This window comes from Mesocricetus auratus, unplaced genomic scaffold (genome assembly GCF_017639785.1).
Source record: "Mesocricetus auratus isolate SY011 unplaced genomic scaffold, BCM_Maur_2.0 Super-Scaffold_100013, whole genome shotgun sequence".
In the NCBI taxonomy this organism is placed as follows: Eukaryota; Metazoa; Chordata; class Mammalia; order Rodentia; family Cricetidae; genus Mesocricetus; species Mesocricetus auratus.
The window spans coordinates 64,931,993-64,950,188 of NW_024429196.1; the positions used below are offsets into that span (position 1 = coordinate 64,931,993).

At 42.5% G+C, this 18,196-nt stretch overlaps 1 long non-coding RNA gene across 1 annotated transcript; it reads right to left on the bottom strand.

Annotated features, from left to right (window-relative positions):
• Positions 1-889: 889 nt before the first annotated feature.
• LOC121143635 lies at positions 890-2,993 on the bottom strand. Its single transcript, XR_005880906.1, has 3 exons — positions 2,889-2,993; positions 2,174-2,359; positions 890-2,066 (listed from the first exon to the last, which is right to left on the bottom strand). It is a non-coding gene; the product is annotated as an uncharacterized LOC121143635 (long non-coding RNA).
• Positions 2,994-18,196: the final 15,203 nt, after the last annotated feature.

Consider the following 18,196-nt stretch of genomic DNA (forward strand, 5'->3'; position numbering starts at 1 on the left):
GTCTAACCTAGGTCCCCTGCATATATGTTATGGCTGAGTAGCTTGGTGTTCTTGTGGGAGTCCTAACAGTGGAATCAGGGGTACTCACTAACTCTTTTGCCTACTAATGAGACACTTTTCCTCCTAATGGGTCACTAAATACAGCCTTGATGTGATAGTATGTACCCAGTCTTGTGTAGCATATTATGCTGTGTTTTTTTGTTGTCCCTGAGAGGCCTGATCTTTTCCGAGGAAAGATGAAGGAGGCATGGATCTAGGGGAGAGGGGAGAGGGAAAATGGTGAGGAGAGTGGGGGAACAGGAGGGAAGAGAAACTTAGGTATTGTTATAATATGGTAGAATAATAATAATGATAATAATAACAAATAAAAGCACAAATTTCTATCTTAACACTATTCTAACTATATGCCACAGTTTCTATGTATATATATTTTCAATTTTCTTTGGTTCAAAATATTCTTAAATTTCCATATGATTTTCTCACCTTTAGTCACACAGACATTCATTGATAATTTTCAAATATTTAAAGTGTTTTAGTTTTGGTTTTGCTATTTCTACTGTGGTTAAAGAATTTATTCTGTCTGATACCTTTATATCCTTGGAGATATATTGAGACTTGTCCAGCACTCAGTCAATTTTAGTAAACTATTCTTCAAGCACTTAATGCATAGATCCTTCACTACATGGGTGCAATTCTTAATATTAGCTAACTATATCAAATCTATGAGTAGCAATGTTCACAAATAATGTGTCATATAATGATATTCTATCAAATTCAAACCACATATATGATGATACACTTTGTGATATCCACACATGATGAAATCACCCAGTGATACATTTCTCAGAATGTATCTGCCATCAATTTGTAACAGAGGTCTGGCCCCTGTTACTTTCCTGTTACTGTGACCAAAACATCTGAGCAAAGGAATTTAAAGTAAGAAGGACATATTTTGGCTCATGCTTTCATAGGGCTTTAGTTTGTCATGGTAGGGAAGGCTAGCAGAGCATCTCTCTTTATAGAAGTGTGGGTGTGTGGCTGTCTACCTCACAGGACACCAGTAGGCAGAGAAAGAACAACCAGAAACAGGGGTCAGATTGAACCTCAAGGGGTTGTCCTAATCTCTTTACTGCCAGTGAAGTTCCTACTGGAAAAGCCCTTGAAAGGCTACCTGCTACCAAGTGCTTAACTCACAAACTCAAAGGGGTATTTCATATTGAAAATATAATAGCCACTATTCTCATATTCTTTTTTTTACCATAATCCTTTATATTTATTCACTAAGAACAAGTATAAAAAGTCAGTTTAGATGTATATAAACTCGTGTATTTATTTTTAGCATATTAGCCAATACTCATACTCTAATATGTAGATGACCATTTTCACACTCTATTATTATTATTATTTCTCCTATTTCTTTGAGATTACAATTACGTCATTTCTCCTTTCCTTTCCTCCCTCCAAAACCTCCCATATACACTTCCTTGGTCTCTTTCAAATTCGTGACCTCTTTTTAAATTAATTGTTGTTACCTACATATATGCATATGTGTACATGTTACCTATATATTTGTATGTGTGTATCTATATCTTTATTCCTAAATGTGTAAGTATTACCTGATCATTCTGTATAATGCTACCTGTATGTACATTTCCAGGTCTGACCATTAGGTACAGGACAACCAGTTTGTGGCTCTTCCCTGAAGATTATTTCTTCCACTATTAGTATTCCTTAGTTGCCTATAGCTCTTTGAGTAGAGTTGAGGTTTTCTCTCATTCATGCTAACACGTCTCTTGTTCTTGTTCAGCAACAGGCTTAGGCAGTCACATTGTAGCTTCTGATAGTCCTAAAAAACAGTCTCACAGTAAGGGCCTGTTCCTTACAGTCTTTTCACCCATCTTCAGCAATCATCCCTGAGCCTGGAGTGCAGGAGTTGTGGTGTAGATGCATCCATTGAGACTGGGGTTCGCGTAACTACATTTTGATGGGCTATGGCTTCCTGTAATGGTCTCCATCTGTTACGAAGAGAAGTTTCCTTGATGAGGGCTACACTATTTGGCTGGACCCTGGAGAAGAACGCATTCTTTCATTCCTAAGCTGTTATTGCCCTCTGCCCTTCTGAAGTAACTTTCTCAAATTTACACATTGATCTGTATCTTTTTTGTGTACTCACAGGGGATCTTTGCAGATGTCCACAGCCTGGAAGTTTTCTCTAGGCAGAAAACGGGAGAGCTCATCATACTCCCCTTTGACAGTTGTGTCTTGGCGCCTGGTGAGAAGGCGTGAATATTGCTGGTTTTTATGACTTGTGTATCTTGCTGTTCCTCTGAGAATGAGGGTTAATCTGGGTCCTCATATTCTGTATTGAGCAAAGACAGAATTTGGCATGCCATAGTTTAAATTTGTATTTGGCTACAGACCTTCTGGGTGCATATTTTGGGAAAGCCTGGGTTAAAGGATCAAATCTACAGGAATCACAGAATCTGATAGACACTAGACATATGATCATTTCTGAGCTAAGAAATTGAATTTACTTATTAAAATTCACCTCCCTTTGAGAGGCGAACCCTTTAAATCATCATTAACATCCATTAGTGCTGATTAGTGTATCTGAAGATTGGGTTTCTGTTTGTGTCTTTGTCTAGCAGAGAACAAAAAGAATGGAAAAGTGAAATTGTGGCATCAAAAATTAAGTTATAAGAAAATAAGAACAGCATAAAGAGAAAGGCCAAAGTTCACGAGAGAAGCCGCCTCTTCCTATTTTAGAATTGTCTTTTGTAGAGGTGAGCTGTATCTTAGAGATGGTAGATAATTTACTCAGTTAAAAAGCTTTAAAAAATTGGGATTAATACCTGATTCTAAATTAGATAACATTCTTCAACACACACCTGCTATTTAAGTGATGAGCAGTTGGGGCTGCCTCTTCTTCTTCTTCTTCTTCTTCTTCTTCTTCTTCTTCTTCTTCTTCTTCTTCTTCTTCTTCTTCTTCTTCTTCTTCTTCTTCTTCTTCTTCTTCTTCTTCTTCTAAACCTAGCATTAGAGCATTAGAGCAAGGGTGTGGAGTGAGACAATGGAATCATGGGGTCATCTTGGAAGGATGCAGAGTTCATGGGTTAGCCTCTTCAATTTGTGCAGTGCATTGTTACAAGCATGTAGGCTGTGAACAATTGGAAAGAAGGGCAGGCCACAAGCATGAGAAACCAAAGAAAGCTAGCTTTCCTATGTATATCTACCATCACAATAAACTTTAACCTAGGAATTACTCATAATAAGAGTAACAATTCATAATAAAACAGTTATAGCAATATATCTTTATAAATGTTATTTAAAAGTCGGTAAATAATTACTTCTGGGTATAATATTTAATATTTTCAAGGCATGATTGATCACAGGATATTAAAACCATAGGAAATGGAGGAGACTGCTGTGTATTTTCCCTACTCCTCATCTTCTGTCTCCTCTCTCCCTTGCTCTTGGAATTCCCTCAAACACTGGTTCCACAGAACCTGTGAGGTGTCTTCTATCATTTCATCTAATTGAACTGAGGAGACTGGCTGACTTTGGTCTAGAAATTCAGTCCTGACGTCTCAGCCCCATGAGATTTTATGTCGAAGTGTGAAGTACCTCAACATGGCCAAATGGCATCACTCCTTCTAAACAACACCTAGAACACTGTTGTGCCCAGCCTTCAGCCTTAGCCTTCACATCATCATGTCCTTTGTCTGGTCCCACACTCAAAACACATCCTAACTTTAAACAGCTGTTCCACCAGGAGTTTTCCCTTCTGTGAGGGAGCATCTTCTGCTAATGGTGAGCATCAGTAGACTCCTTTTTAACGCATAGAGTTAGATTGCCTAGGAAGACACAGTGGTACCTACCACAGGCAAATGATTAGAGAAGACACTGTATTTCACTATAGAATGTCAGCTATTCCTCTCTTAGGGGTGGCCTGTGGATTTCTGAGGATGTTATTCTTGGTCACAACTCCGGGTGAAGGGTCTACTAGTACTGGGTTCTAGTTTAGGTGACCACTGTAAAACATGCCCATCATACACACAGGCATCCTATTCCCATTAGTAGAGGAAAGCCTTGGATGAAGCTTCAAAGACTAGAAGAACATATTAATCTGAGATGGTGAGAAATCATGCAATTCCCTATTCCCTCATTTTTTCTGGTGTCAAGCTCTCAATTCAAAGCAAACACAAAGTTATGATTAAGTAGATACTCTTTGAACACTTCTTATAAGGGAGGCATTTCCCTTAAATTCACACAGTACCATTTCATCTTCTACAGAAACCTTAGACAGGAAAGACACTAATGTCCTCATTTTACTAATGAAGAGTCTGGGGTCCCATAAGTTTGTGTAATTTAACCAGATCAGGACTAGGGTTCAGGTCCTATCACCTGCCCACATGGATTGGATCACAGCTGCCTGTAATTCCAGTTCCAGGGATTTAATCCTCTCTTCCAGCCTGTACTCATGTATACAGACACATAGCTTAAGAATAATTTCAAAACATGAAGAACCCTGATGCAGGAGAGATGGCTCAGCCAGAAAAGTATGTGCTGCATAAGCATGAGGGGGTGACTGGCTCAGCAACTCCCACACAGGCATCCTGGGTGACGAGTGCCCGTCATCCAGCACTGGCACGGTGGAGACAGAGACCGTGGAGGCAGCTGGCCAGCTCATCTAGAAGAATAGACTAGTGCCAGTGAGATCCAGACAAGATTCAGTGATAGCCTGTCTCAGAAAATAAGGGGAGAGCTACTGGGGAAAACATATGATGTGAGTCTTTGGTCTCCACTTAGCACATGTGTACCCACATGCGTGCGCACACACATACACACACACACACACATACACACACACACACACACACACACAAATAGCTAGGTTAATAAATTTTTGAAAACCATAGCTAGGGATGTAGCTTACTGGTAGAGTGATTATGTAGCACTTGCAAGGCTCTGAGTTGATCCCCAGATTCACACACACACACCAAAGAAAACAATAGCAACAGCCTGTATCACCTACTCCTGAGGGATCAGAGCACCTTTTGTGCCTGCCATGGCAGCACTGATGAGAGAATATAAATGAGTTTAGGTATATTGGTTATGACAATATACATTTTTAGGAGGCAGGGAATCAAGCAGACCACAGCGGAAATTAAATGCAGTGAGCAATTTCAAAATAAATGGAAAGCCTGGGCTCTTAACTTCAAGAGCCCAATCTAAGCAGAGATGCCACAAAAACACATGTCAAAGGGGCTCTAATAAAATGCTTCCTAACAAGTCACTGCTGTGTAAATAGGCACTCTAATGGGAATGATAGCTACCATTGTCATACTTTGTTGTGGGTCTACTATGTGCAGGCACATAGGCACTTTCTATATGCAACACATTTAACCTTTACTTCCTGATGAGGACATCATATCAGACAGGCTAAGAGACTCTCCCACGAAACTAACAAATGCCAGAAGCAGGTGTCAAGGCCAAGACAATTTGATTCCTTCAACTTTGTTCTTCCCAGACCCTTCTGATGACACACAGAACAGTGGATTTTTAGATGCTAAATAGGATTGGAAATATATAATCTGGCACAAAGATAAATCTGGGATCTTTTCAGTTGGGCAAAGCAGAGGGGGCACAGTCAATAATTTAAATAAGCTACTATGATAACATAGAAGACAAAGGGGAAGAAAGCAACACATTTGAAAATAATAATGGTAAAGAAAGTAAACGGTGGGAAAGAATGAAGGCACATTGACCTCTATTTCAACTTTCCTGATTTTGTTCCTCAAGAAATCATCTAGGGAATAGAGATACAGTAACAGGCAGGCAGAGGAACTTAATTGTAGAGTTTACAAACCACTAAATCAAAAGAGACTGTGAAATTCCCGCCTGGGGAATCTGGCAGTGAGATTAAGTGGATTAGCCTACTGTACAGGAATCCGGGGAATGCCCACAGCACGTATTTCTCCTGCGGATTATTCAGCAGGGACATTATGGTCTTCCATCTCTAAGAACAGATGGGCATGTGCCCTTCTGTAGAGCAGCAAGAAAGGACACCATGTACCACTGCATCATTTCTGGAGGTGACAGATATTGATGTTTTATGAAGAGTTTACATGCCTAACTTATTAAAAATTAAAAACTAACCTTGCTGATCACACCCATGTTTCTAAGCACACAGACCAGTTCATAACTTCTTAAATAGTAATAACAATAGTAATAGCAACAGGAGATGGAATTAGGGGCTACAGCATTAGTCCTTGCAATGATCCCAAAACGGCTCTTAAACTTTAAAGGCAATTATTGCCTGAGCAGGGTGGTACACAGACTTTTCTAAGTCCCTCTCCTTAGTGTCAACCAGCACCAGAGGCAACATGCAGCAGCACACTCCCAAACCACAGAGATTGCTAGTCTTCAGAAGTCCACATTCAAATTCCCAAATCCCAGAACACTGAATAGACACAGGTACAAACCATGACCTGCCAGAGATAACAGTTTACATCAGTAGTCTATAATAAATAATTAATATTGCCCCAGGAGAGATGAAGCTGGTGACGTGGTATTTCTCCCTGGGCTCTAAATGGGATGCCAGATAACCTACTTTGAACAGTTAATGTGTTCACAGTATGTGGGAATTAACTGTGCAATATAATAAGTACCGCTGAATGTCCCATCTCCATGCAGATGAAGGGCAAACACTACCTCAAATGCAGCTATAATAATAACAAATGATGGGGGAAAAGAACAGTTTTTTAAATTGCACCCTTAAAATGTTGTAAATTAAAATAACCTTAGAGGATTTTGGTTTTTTGGGGGGGAGGTGGTCCTTTGTTTTGTTTAGTTTTGGTGTTTTCTTTTTTTTATCAGCAATTAAATCTTTCCATGTCTGTTTTCCAAGATTGCAGCTGGGAAAAAGAGGGCCTAAGAGTCATATGGTGTGAGCCTTGCTAATAACGCTCTATGAAAAATCTCATTAATTCAGCCTGGCTCTTCAGATCAGCCGCTAAATCCTTGTATTGTCACTCATCCTCTGGCCTTTTCAGGATTTCCATAGCCCAACTAGCAGTATCTCCATGGAAACCAAGCAGTCCTGCTTTGCACATCCCGGAACTTTTTGTTCCTGACAAAGCTTGACAAATCACATGCAGCGCGGAGAGTTTAACACAGCGAACTAAATCCTGACCCGCACTTAGAAACGATAAACCCGAGCGCACCAGCTTTATTAGAAATGATTTCCTTACAAGATACTTAACCAAGCCGCTGAAACCCTGAACCAGACAAGTTTCAAGAACAGGGTGCGGGGGTGGGGATGTAAATAAATAAATAGATGGATAGGCATAGACAGATATGTAGGAACCCCAGGAGTGTTCGTCGTGAGTTCAGTTTCTAACTGACTTCAAGGAAAAGCTACTGAACGTGAAGAGAGAGGGACACTGTCTACAAGAGGCCTCGCCTTCTACTTTCCCTAGGAAAGACAATGTCTGCATCTATTGCCTCCCTCTCCTGCTCTCAGGGAAGCATCTCTGCTCTCTGGCCCAGTTATCCTCCTCTGATCACTCAGTCTGGCTGCAGAGTTCGCACTATGGCCCTGAGCATCAGCAGCTCTAGAAAGAGCCTGACTTCACTGAGCGGGGTAAAGCATCCTTTCTCCTCTCCAGCCATCTTTCTCCTTCTCTACACTGTTCCAGAAGAAGGGGCGTGTCGAAAGGCAGGCAGATGCACACCTGCAGCGGGCAGATGAAGTAGACAGGGTACTGATGGACACAGACGCAAAGTTCCTACTTTCACCCCCCACCCCCACCCCCACTACAGCCTACTCCCCACCCCCTACCCCCACCCCCTCCTTCTCAGAGGTGATGCCCTACACAAATGGATTCCTTAGCTCAGGTCAGACTGGCCCCACACTGAGGCCTCCTGAGAGGGAGACCTGTGGTCAGAAAACACTAAGGGAAGATGCAGGAAGCCAAGGGTGCTACTATTGTCAGCCTCATGTCCTGGCTATACAGCAGGCTGGCCATGGTGACACATTGTGTTGTCAGGTTTTCAAATGTTACATTCTCCTGACACTTCAGTCTTTGAGTACCTATCCAGATACCAGGTATGCACCAGTGTGATAAGGTTGGTCCCTGACTCAAGTCCTTTTTCTTGCTCCTACATGACTGTGACCCAGTGACATCTGAACCTTCTGGTAAAGCCCACTCACAACCATTGGCCTTCTGCTTGTGTACTGCTCCTTGGCCCCAACAAGTCCCCTGGAACACAGTCACGGGTGCAATCTCTCTGTTTTTCCCCTTCCTCTCTTTCTCCTTTCCTCTGGCCTCCCTCTTTCTACCCCTGACATTCCTCTCATGGTTCCTTTATGTTCAGCCTCTTCAGCATTTATGCTTGCAATGAGTCTTTTAATTTCACTTGCATCTCCATAGTTGTGCTGAAGTGACTGTTGAAAAAACCACAGAAGGGACCTCAGCTACCACTGACAACATAGGTGTGTGACAGTAGGGCCAGGGGTAGTAGAAACAGGTTCGAAAATCAGCTCAATTTTATGTGTCATCTTGATACCACTTGGAATCATACTAGGGAGTTCCAACTGTCTGAGGCAGGTCTCCCTTGAGACCAGTCATGTTTTACACCCACCAGTGTGCATCTATCATGGCTATGCTTTGGCGTAACAAACCAGGCAGGGCTAGACTGACTTCTCAGCTGGCAGTAACATCCGAACCCTGGTTACCCAAGAACTCACAGCACAATGCATTAGGTGTTTATAGCAGTGACCAGTCCTGGAAACCGTGTGCATGGACTATAAATATTTATTGTTTACCTGAACAGGTACCTTGAGAGCCCACAATTCCTCCCTGATTTGTCAAAGCAAGAGTAAATGGAGCCTAGTCCCATTCAACCCTCCGTGAAGGCCCCTGCAGGCTTTGATTTTGAAAGAAGAGAATCCACATAGTCATGATGGTAGGCATGACAGCAGTCAGCTCTTTCTAAGTTCTTACTCAATGACAGGCTTTCTGCCGAGTGTGTTATAGGCACATGTTACCTTCCTTAATCCTTGCAACTGCAACTTAACATCTGCATTTTTCCCATGATAATTCTGAGAGCACAGAAAGTTTAACAGAAATGTTCGAGTTCATAGTGCAACAGACTTAGAACCCCAGGGGTCCCACACTTTTAAAAATTAAAATATAATTTCCCTCCATTCTCTTTCCTTTCCCCAACTCCTCCCATTCTCCTCTCTCTCTCAAATCCCTGGCTTCTCTCTCTCTCTCTCTCTCTCTCTCTCTCTCTCTCTCTCTCTCTCTCTCTCTCTCACACACACACACACACACACCTTGCTGAGTTCATTTAATGTTACTTGTATATATATATATATATGATTTCAGGACTGAACACTTGATATTGAATAACCAATTAGGGAGCTCATCCCCAGGGGAAGACTACTTCTTCCAATTTCAGCATCTTTTAGTTGTCTATAAGTCTTTGTTTAGGAACGGGAGCTCCTATATTTGACTGCTACTCATTGCTGTCTCTTGTCCTATCACTAATTCTAAATGCCTTAAACCAGAATATCCCATTAATTACAACAGTAGTCACTGGCTCTGTGCCAAGCACACCTCCAACTTAACTGAATCACCTCATTTGCCCTTTCATATGAGTGTCAAAGTGTGTGTGTGTGTGTGTTGTATGCATTTGTGTTCACTGTGGATGTTTGAGTGGGGGTACACATATACTGTCGCATGCATGTAGAAGTCAAAAGACAACTTTGGGTCATCAGTTCCCTCTTTCTACCATGGGATCCAAGGACTTAACTCAGTTTACGTAGGCAAGCACCTTTACCTGCTGAGCCATTTCATTGGTCCACAATATATGCTTGTTAGAATCATCTTATAGATAATCAAACAGGCATAGAGAGGTTAAATAATTCACGTGGAGTCATAATTAAGTCAATGATAGATCCCAGCCCAAACTCAAGTAGCAGGATTCTACTAGAAGCTTCCATCAGCCAGTAGTCTCATTATTCTAACTGTCCCAGGTAAGTTGGAGAACATTCCATGGAACTCTTATTGAAGGCAGACATTTTCTTCCTTAATGCCACACTTGGTTAGCCAACAAGCCTGATATTGCTAATTTCCCCCTCTTAACCATCCTTTTCTGATGACTTTTAAAGAAGAGTCTCAAGGGATCTGAGGCCCAGAGTGAGACCATTCCCTGAGTCCTAGATGGCCTTCGTGTCCATTTTCTGAAAACCCAGGCATAAAAATGTACCTCCTGCTCTCCTCATAGGGCTGTGTATGAATCCAGCTTAGTCCTGCTCTGGGGCAGACTCCACAAGATAGATAAACACTGCCAAGGCTCTAGGGACCTAAAATTATACCTCCCAGCTGTGTTTTGGTTTTGCAAACACATGCAAGTCTACTCCATTCTTGAGTATGCTAGGTATTGAAATATATGAGAAGCCTGTCCTCTGAAGTAGACAGAAACCACAAAATTCTGGACTTCTCTTACAGATTGCTTCTCTCCTGAGAATCTCACTTTCTACAGCCTAGGGAATGAACAGGGTCACCTGTTTGCCTCTTCTTCCTTGAGGCCATTGCCTCAGAAGAACCTTCAAGAAGCCGAGCTCAAGAGACTGAACACTGAGGGCATAACATTTCTCCCCTCTGTTTGGGTTCTCTGCTAAGAGAAGGGACTATAAAAATCACTAAGTCCTTATTGGGAGAAACTAGTCCAGAAACTAGACCCACCCCATCTGAATCACCAAGGAAACTAAAGTAGCTCCAGGGTGCCAAATAGACCTGAGACCCTTCTTCTTTACCATCAAGATCACACACACTCCTGAACTCGCAAACCAGACATCATGAAAAGAAGAGAGAAGTGAGGTAGAAACAGTTCAGAGGGTGTAGCAGTCACTTATTACTGTCTAACAATTACACTAATATTCCGTGGCTTAAAACAACTACACATATTCATCACCTCACATGGTTTCCATGAACCAGAAATTTAAGAGTCACAATGACAACTATTTGGAGGTGTTACAGCACTGGAAGAACACCTTGAGGAAGATGTACTTGCTTTCTAAACCAGTGCTAACTGTTGACAAGAAGCTTCGTCAGGAGAAGGTGATCCCCAAAAGCAAGGAGAAAACAAAAGGCTTTCAGTGCCTTGGCCCCCAAAGTCCCTCACCATGACTTCTGTCATATATACAGTCATCATAAACACCCCTGATATAAAAATTACAAAGACACAAATACTGGAAGGGAAGGATTCTCGATGGTTACCACAGTGAGAAGTTAACTTTTAGTTGGCTGAAAAGCCAGGAGCAATGTGACTGGTTCATCCAGAAAAGACTGCCACCCCTGAACATGTCTGAGGTGCTTGTAAAGAGACAGTCACAGGTTCAGTGAAAAGCAACCTATTTTTCCTGATTCTCATGGTGACAGGGCTTGGGAAGCAAAGTTGGTAGCATTCGTTTGGAAGGAAAACATCTTCTGTCTTCCCCGGGGCCGAACAGAGACTGTTTAAGCAAATGGTTACCTATAATTAAGTTCTATATAATGATAAACAAGCACTGACTCCCTCAGGATCTCTGGCAGTTTGGTTTCAAGACCCTAGAGAATACCTCAATCCATAAATGTTCAGGTCACTCCTAGAAAACGGCACATAGAACCTACCTACACCCACCAGAATGTTTTAAAGATTCGTGTGTGTGTGTGTGTGTGTGTGTGTGTGTGTGTGTGTGTGTGTGTGTGTGTGTGTGTGTGTGAAGAGGTCATTAGATTCCTACCCAACACAGGCACTAGGAGCTGAACTCAGGGCCTCTACAAGACCAGTATAAGCTCTTATCTGCTGAGCCATCTTTTTAGCTCCCTTTCCACAGTTTACAATTGTCTCTAGATTACTAATACAATGTAAATAGAGTAAAAATAATTATGAACTGTGTTTAGGAATAACGGGAAGCAAACAAAACAAAACAAAACCCAAAACAAAAACAAAACTGTGAGGGTGTGTGTGTGTGTGTGTGTGTGTGTGTGTGTCCCTGCACCCCCGGTACTTTTGATACCAGATAAATCTGCAGCTGTGGGAGCCTCGAGAGTAGAGCACACTGCCCACTTGTTCATATCTTAGGCTCAGGGCTTGATTGCTCTTAAAAATAGATGAAGCATCTCATCTCTCCCTTGAGAAGTTTACACTGTGACTGAGACCTGGGAAAAAGGAAGAGGAAAGTGCAGTTCCATACAGACACGTCCTCAGAGCATGAGACCTTTGGTCAGAGGTGAGCAGCGTCGGGTGACAAGCATGTGGAGCTGGCAGGTCCTGTGATGTTCACAGCTTCAAGCATCCATGACAGAAATCGCCAGTTCCCCCTACTTCCCGACCACTGGGCGGCCGAGGACCCCTCACATCAGGGCCCTGCCCCTCACCAGAAAATGTCTGCCATAAAAGGCAGAGAGGTTAGCCACCTCCTAAGCTGCCCCTCATATCACAGCCGCACCCCAGGGCTTGCGGGAGAAAAGAAAACTCTCCGTAGGACTCGGAACCTGGGGACGGGTTTTCCTTGAAGTTGAGTGCTTGCGACACATCAGCACTCAGGTTTCCAGGACAAGTGAAGCCTTGGTATTGTTGGAGGATGGATTAGGGGAAACCTGGAACAGCTGTGGCTGTGGTTTGGGGAAGACGTACACGCCAGTGTTCCGTTGCTTTGTGGAGGCGGGTGCACGATGAAGAAGGGCTATCTGTCTGCCTTTCAGGTTGCGCAAGGACAGATGGCTCAGCCTGACCCTGGGCAAGGGATTCCTAACACTCGTTATTTCAGAACCTTGAGCTTTGTACCCAGGAACTCTGAGGCCCCAGCCATACATTCATCGATCAGCAGTTACCATGATATTCCATGGCAATGGCGCATCCGTGTAGACCCTCGATAAATACTGTTCAGTGACAAAGAAAGGAAATTACACAGCATCTTCTAAGAGTAGCATTATTACTGGTAGACCATAGAGAGCCCAGAGCAGTCAGGCAGGCAGAGAGAGAGCTAAAAATAAAATGTCCCATTTAGTATTCCTTGTCACCTAGTTGTACCTAATTAATGAGTACTGTATTTTGGAGCTTTGGTGAAATGAAACCCCCGACTTTATTCCCTTTTTTCTTTCCATGTGACTACCATTGGATGATACTAGGACTATTGGTTCAGAGAATCTTCCAGAAAAGCATACAAAGGGAGGCAGGATCCAGAGTACCTTAGCTTATAGCTGATTTTCCAGCAGTATGGCCTTGATGCTCTCCAAACCAGTGCTCAAGAGCCCTTAACAAAAAGCCCTTTACATTATTATAAAATAGAACGGCTGCCTTAGTTTCCATACCTGGAAAGTAGATATAATCTGACAGATATTGTAGAGCTGTAAAAATGTAATGCAAATATATCCAAAATTCCTGGCACAGTGTACTTTGTTTAAGAAGAAAAATTCAACTTCTGTCTGCACCTGACCTTGTAATAATAGGGAAATGTTATTTGTTTCACAAAGTTATGAAAATTCAATGAAAACATATGAAAGTGTCAAATTCAGTATCTGATATATCTAAGACTTAATGGGATGAGCTTGAAAAATTTACTATTATTATTAGTTTCTTCTTCTGTAATTTCAGAAAGGAATAAGGAATATAAATATTTTTCTGTTCTCATTTCTAAACACCACCCTCCCCTCCCCTTCCCCTTAGTTACTCATCTTTGCAAATCTTTATGGATCGCTGTGATCTTCAGTTCTGATAGAGTTAGCACATTTTCTTGTGCTGAAAATGACTGCTCCTAGACTTCTTTCTAAATCTCTCTCTCATGCATCTGTCTGTCTCTTTCTCTTGTACATGTGTGTCTGCCTGTCTCCCCCCTCACCCCGTGTGTGTGTGTGTGTGTGTGTGTGTGTGTGTGAGTGTGAGTGTGTGTGTGTGTGTGTGTGTGTATTCTTGTATGTGTGAGGACAAGCATTCTCTTGCTAAGGCCAGAGGAAAATTTCAAGTGTCTGTTCTTGCCTTCTACCTTGTTTGAGGCAGGGTCACTTCAATGCCAGGCCAGCTGGCTTGTGAGCGGCTAGGAATTCTGTGTCTACCCCCATCTCAGTGTAGGAGTGCTGGTATTACACATATGTACTACCCTGTTGATAGTGACTTCTGGGTCCAAACTCAGGGCCTCACACAGGCAGTTTACCCACTGAGCCACCTCCCCACCCTGATACTCAGACATTGGTAGGCTCTGTGAGAGGAGCCAACCATCATGTGCATTGAAAAGGCAGGAGACTAGGAACAGAGGTGAGGGCCAAGGCAGCCAAGGAAAGAGCCTTGCTTTGGGGCAACACCTGGGAGAAGGCAAGAATCCAAATAGTTCCAACTAACTGTTACCTGAGAGAGCTGCCCTTTATGCTTCACAGCCTAGGGAGCCTTGGTTAGGCTCTTTGTGGTCTCATAACATTGCCCAGCTGATGTAAAGCATGACATGACACAGCAGATGGAGAACAATGAGGAGGGTGGTCTCTGAGGAGGAAGAAGCAAGGCTGTGGATTTCTTCCCTTCCCCTCTTGATTCATTTCTGCTCCACCCTGGCACCCCAAGACCATAGGAACTTTTGTCCAGTAGTCCATGATGAGTCACAATAGTGCAGGTCTTATGTATTATGAGTAATTTGACAATTCTGGTTGCTGTCACAGAATGATTCTTCCCCCTGCTCAGATCATATTGGATACATGACAACATCTCCTCAATGGATCCTAATATTGCCTCTGTTACCAGGGCTTCTCCTGTAAACAAGAGGCAGAAGGTGTTTGCTGGATTCAGATCTCATAGTCCCGCCTCAGGTCCTGATGCTCAGTTCTCCTCTCCTCATCAAACCTTTCCTTGCCATAAGAAAGACATATTTCATTAAGATAATGCTAGGGAACCTCCTCCCACCCTCCGGTGCAGCCTGAGCAGAAAACACGACCTGGGTTCTAAGGCAGGGTTTTTATACCAAACCCTGAGGAAGAAATAAAAGAAAGTAAGAGATAGAAGAAAGCAGCATGGATGGCCTTGACCAATGTTGAGCCTGCGTGGGTTGTGCTTTTACACAGAATACTACAGCCCTTGTTTGTTTTCACACTTATGGAATACTTCTATTCATATCCCTTATGTTAAAGAAAAAAATCAAAGGGGAGAGCCATTGTGAAGAACACAAAGATGGTTGCAGAGCCAGCCAGTTTATAAGTGAGCAAAATGAAGTTTCCATCCCTATCCACAAAACAAAACGCTTGGAGCAGAAAGAGGCACCGGTTTCTGCAGAAAGGTATGTCCGCCTTTGAGCTCTCAGGGCTGCAGAAGCATTTAGAGGATTCTTTGAAGCGTCCATGGCTGTGTTATTAGATTTGTCTGGAGCTTGTTGAAAAGTATTTATTAGAAGCCTTCTTGATCCTCCCTCTGCCTGATATGTCATAACTTTTATGACAGAAATAACCAGAGTGAAGAAGAAGAGGCAACACACAGGTTATTTACCAGTCTTCTCGGAAGACTGCCGGTCACTTAGGCTGGGAGGAGCATGCTGGATAATTTATGAAAACAGAACTAGTCTGTGGGAGTGAAATAAAGCCCTGTGCAATCCGGAACAGTCATAATGAACAAAATAAATCCCATCTTTATGCAGATGTGCCACGAGGGCTGTCAGAGTGTCAAGGAAAATTTACTCCCTGTCTCAGATGCTCAAGACAAACAATTGCAGGAGATGAATAACAGCATGGAGAGAAGGGAACAGAACCTGGCTGTCTGGCATCCCCACCAAGTTTCACCCTGTGGTGGATCCGTTCACTTGAACCCAACAGTGGCGTCCCCTGAGCTATGGACAGGGAAACTTACTGTATTCTGTTTATTCTTATATTTTGACCTAGAAACATTTACTGAAGCCTAGCAAACAAGGAAAGGGAACCAATCTGGGTTGTCGAGAGTGACAAGGTCCATGTGGCTGTAAGACAAACTAAAATAAAACACAGACCGTAGAGCGAAACTGTGATTCCTCCATCTTCAGCAGCCCCCACCTGCAGCTCTTTGAGGAGACCCTGAAGAGATTCTCTCCCAGGTCAGCACTAAGAGGTGACTGTCCGCCCCTTTGCCAGGATCACTAAACACTGCCAAAAGTCTCAGATTCCTGACATGATCCTGAGGAGCAGTCTCCCTTCACCCGTGTCTGATTTGCTAAAATATAGAAAGTGCTGTGGTTCTCAGATGACACCAACGAGTTATGCATGCATATTCCCAAGCTATGTGCAGTTCCTGGCCTTGACTGGGTTCCTTACTGTGCTCCTGTCAGGGGTGATTTTATTTGATTACTTTTATTTAACTTATGGGGGAGGGTTTTTTTCACTAGGAACTGCTTTCTTGCTATGGATTCACTTTGACTGCCAACCTGTTTTGTTGAAGGAACCTTTTATGGATAGGTGGGTGTGAAATGGCCATTTGCCCTGTGGATTTTTCCTTCAGGTTCCATTGCCCAGAATTTCTAACATCTGGACACACTTGACTTAATTTTGAAATAGTATGAGTTGGCAACTTTACTTGGCTCTCCTCTTTACCAAAACAAACAAGCAAGCAAAACCACTCCATTAAAAGACATAAAGTAATATTAATTTCATTATGCAATATTTCAGAAGATATAAAGGGAGATGATGGCTGGCTACTCCTTTTGTGGATTTTCAGATAATTATGCCAATCAGTAAGTAGGGAAATGCAAACTACCATTACTAGGAAGCATATAATTTCTAACACAACCCTCTCCAACAAATGAACCAACTTAGATTGCTGACATTGTGTTAAATGTTTTCTCTTCCACTTCTACGTTTTTTCTGTAGAAGGAGAATGACTCAGCCTAGCAGCTTCATTCAGCTAGGGCTTCACTCTTCACTTCCGTGTGAATTTGCTCTGAAATCATAAAGTAAAACATAAAAGCAGGATGTAAAATAAAGTAGCTGCTCCACAGACTCCACAATGATTATGTATTCTATCCAGGGCACACTTAACTCTCTAATTGCTAATTGTAATTTAAATGAAAACATGTGTTTCTTGTTAAATTCATCAACTCCCTTCCTAAGTGCTACCAAGGAGAACTGTGATTAAGGCTGAAGGCTCACCTCGGGATACTGACACCCACAGGGCTCAGGAAGTCGTTGAGGTGTCCTTGGAAACTGGAGTCCTAGATGGTGAATGCATTGCCTTCTAATCCCCACAACTGGGGAACCTGGAGAGGAGCATCAAGGAGGAGTCTGGGCAGGTCACATGCTGCACTGTCTCCTCAGTGACTCAGGCCAGCCCAGCCCTATTTGGAATCCATCCCCTTGCCTGCTGAGGATACCCTATGGACTGCTAAAATCCTACAAATTGGAAGTATGGTGCAACAAGGGAGCTGGTTCCCCACTGGCCTCATGGAGGCCATCCATCCCTGACAAGTACTAGGAGTCTCTGAATAAAGATCCTGTTGTGACAAAAGATTCTGAAACACAACAGAGGTCCATTTCCTGATTAAGTACAACTTTAGTATTAAAGTTGAAGGAAAGCCTAGCAACTCCATTGCTGAACTTTTACTGGGAAAAATCGCATCTTGAATTAAAAAGAATAATCTGGGGTAGAGAATAGGACTGTTATTTTCATTTAGGTATTGTTATTAGACCCCACACCAGACTAGCAGTAATCAAATAGCTTTTTTCTTTTTATAAACTACCTTTCCTTTATTTGTTTTCATTGAGCTAACAAGAGGGTATGTGGACAGTTTATCCATACACATGAAAAAAATCTATCTAATGGACAACCTGTCATAGTCTATTTATTTATATGTTAACCTCATCCAGAACTATTCAGAGTAACAAAATATCTGGGCACTCTGTGGTCTAGTCAAGGTAAAATGAGTTACCACAAAGTCTAAACTTACAATGTGTTTAAAACACCGAATTTTATGGCATAGCCTAGAAAAAAAAAACATAGCTCAGGAAATGTGATTGATCATGGACACAATGACTTGTCATTTGTGTAGAAACTGGTGAAACCAGCCTGTCCCAGTCAATTGGCCCATGGGAGAACATAATGCTAGAGCCTCATTCTCTGTGTCTACGAGACCTGGGGACTTAGGGTCTGTTTTCTCCACTACGACTATGGTAGGGGAATAAATGTCCGAGGACAAGTATTC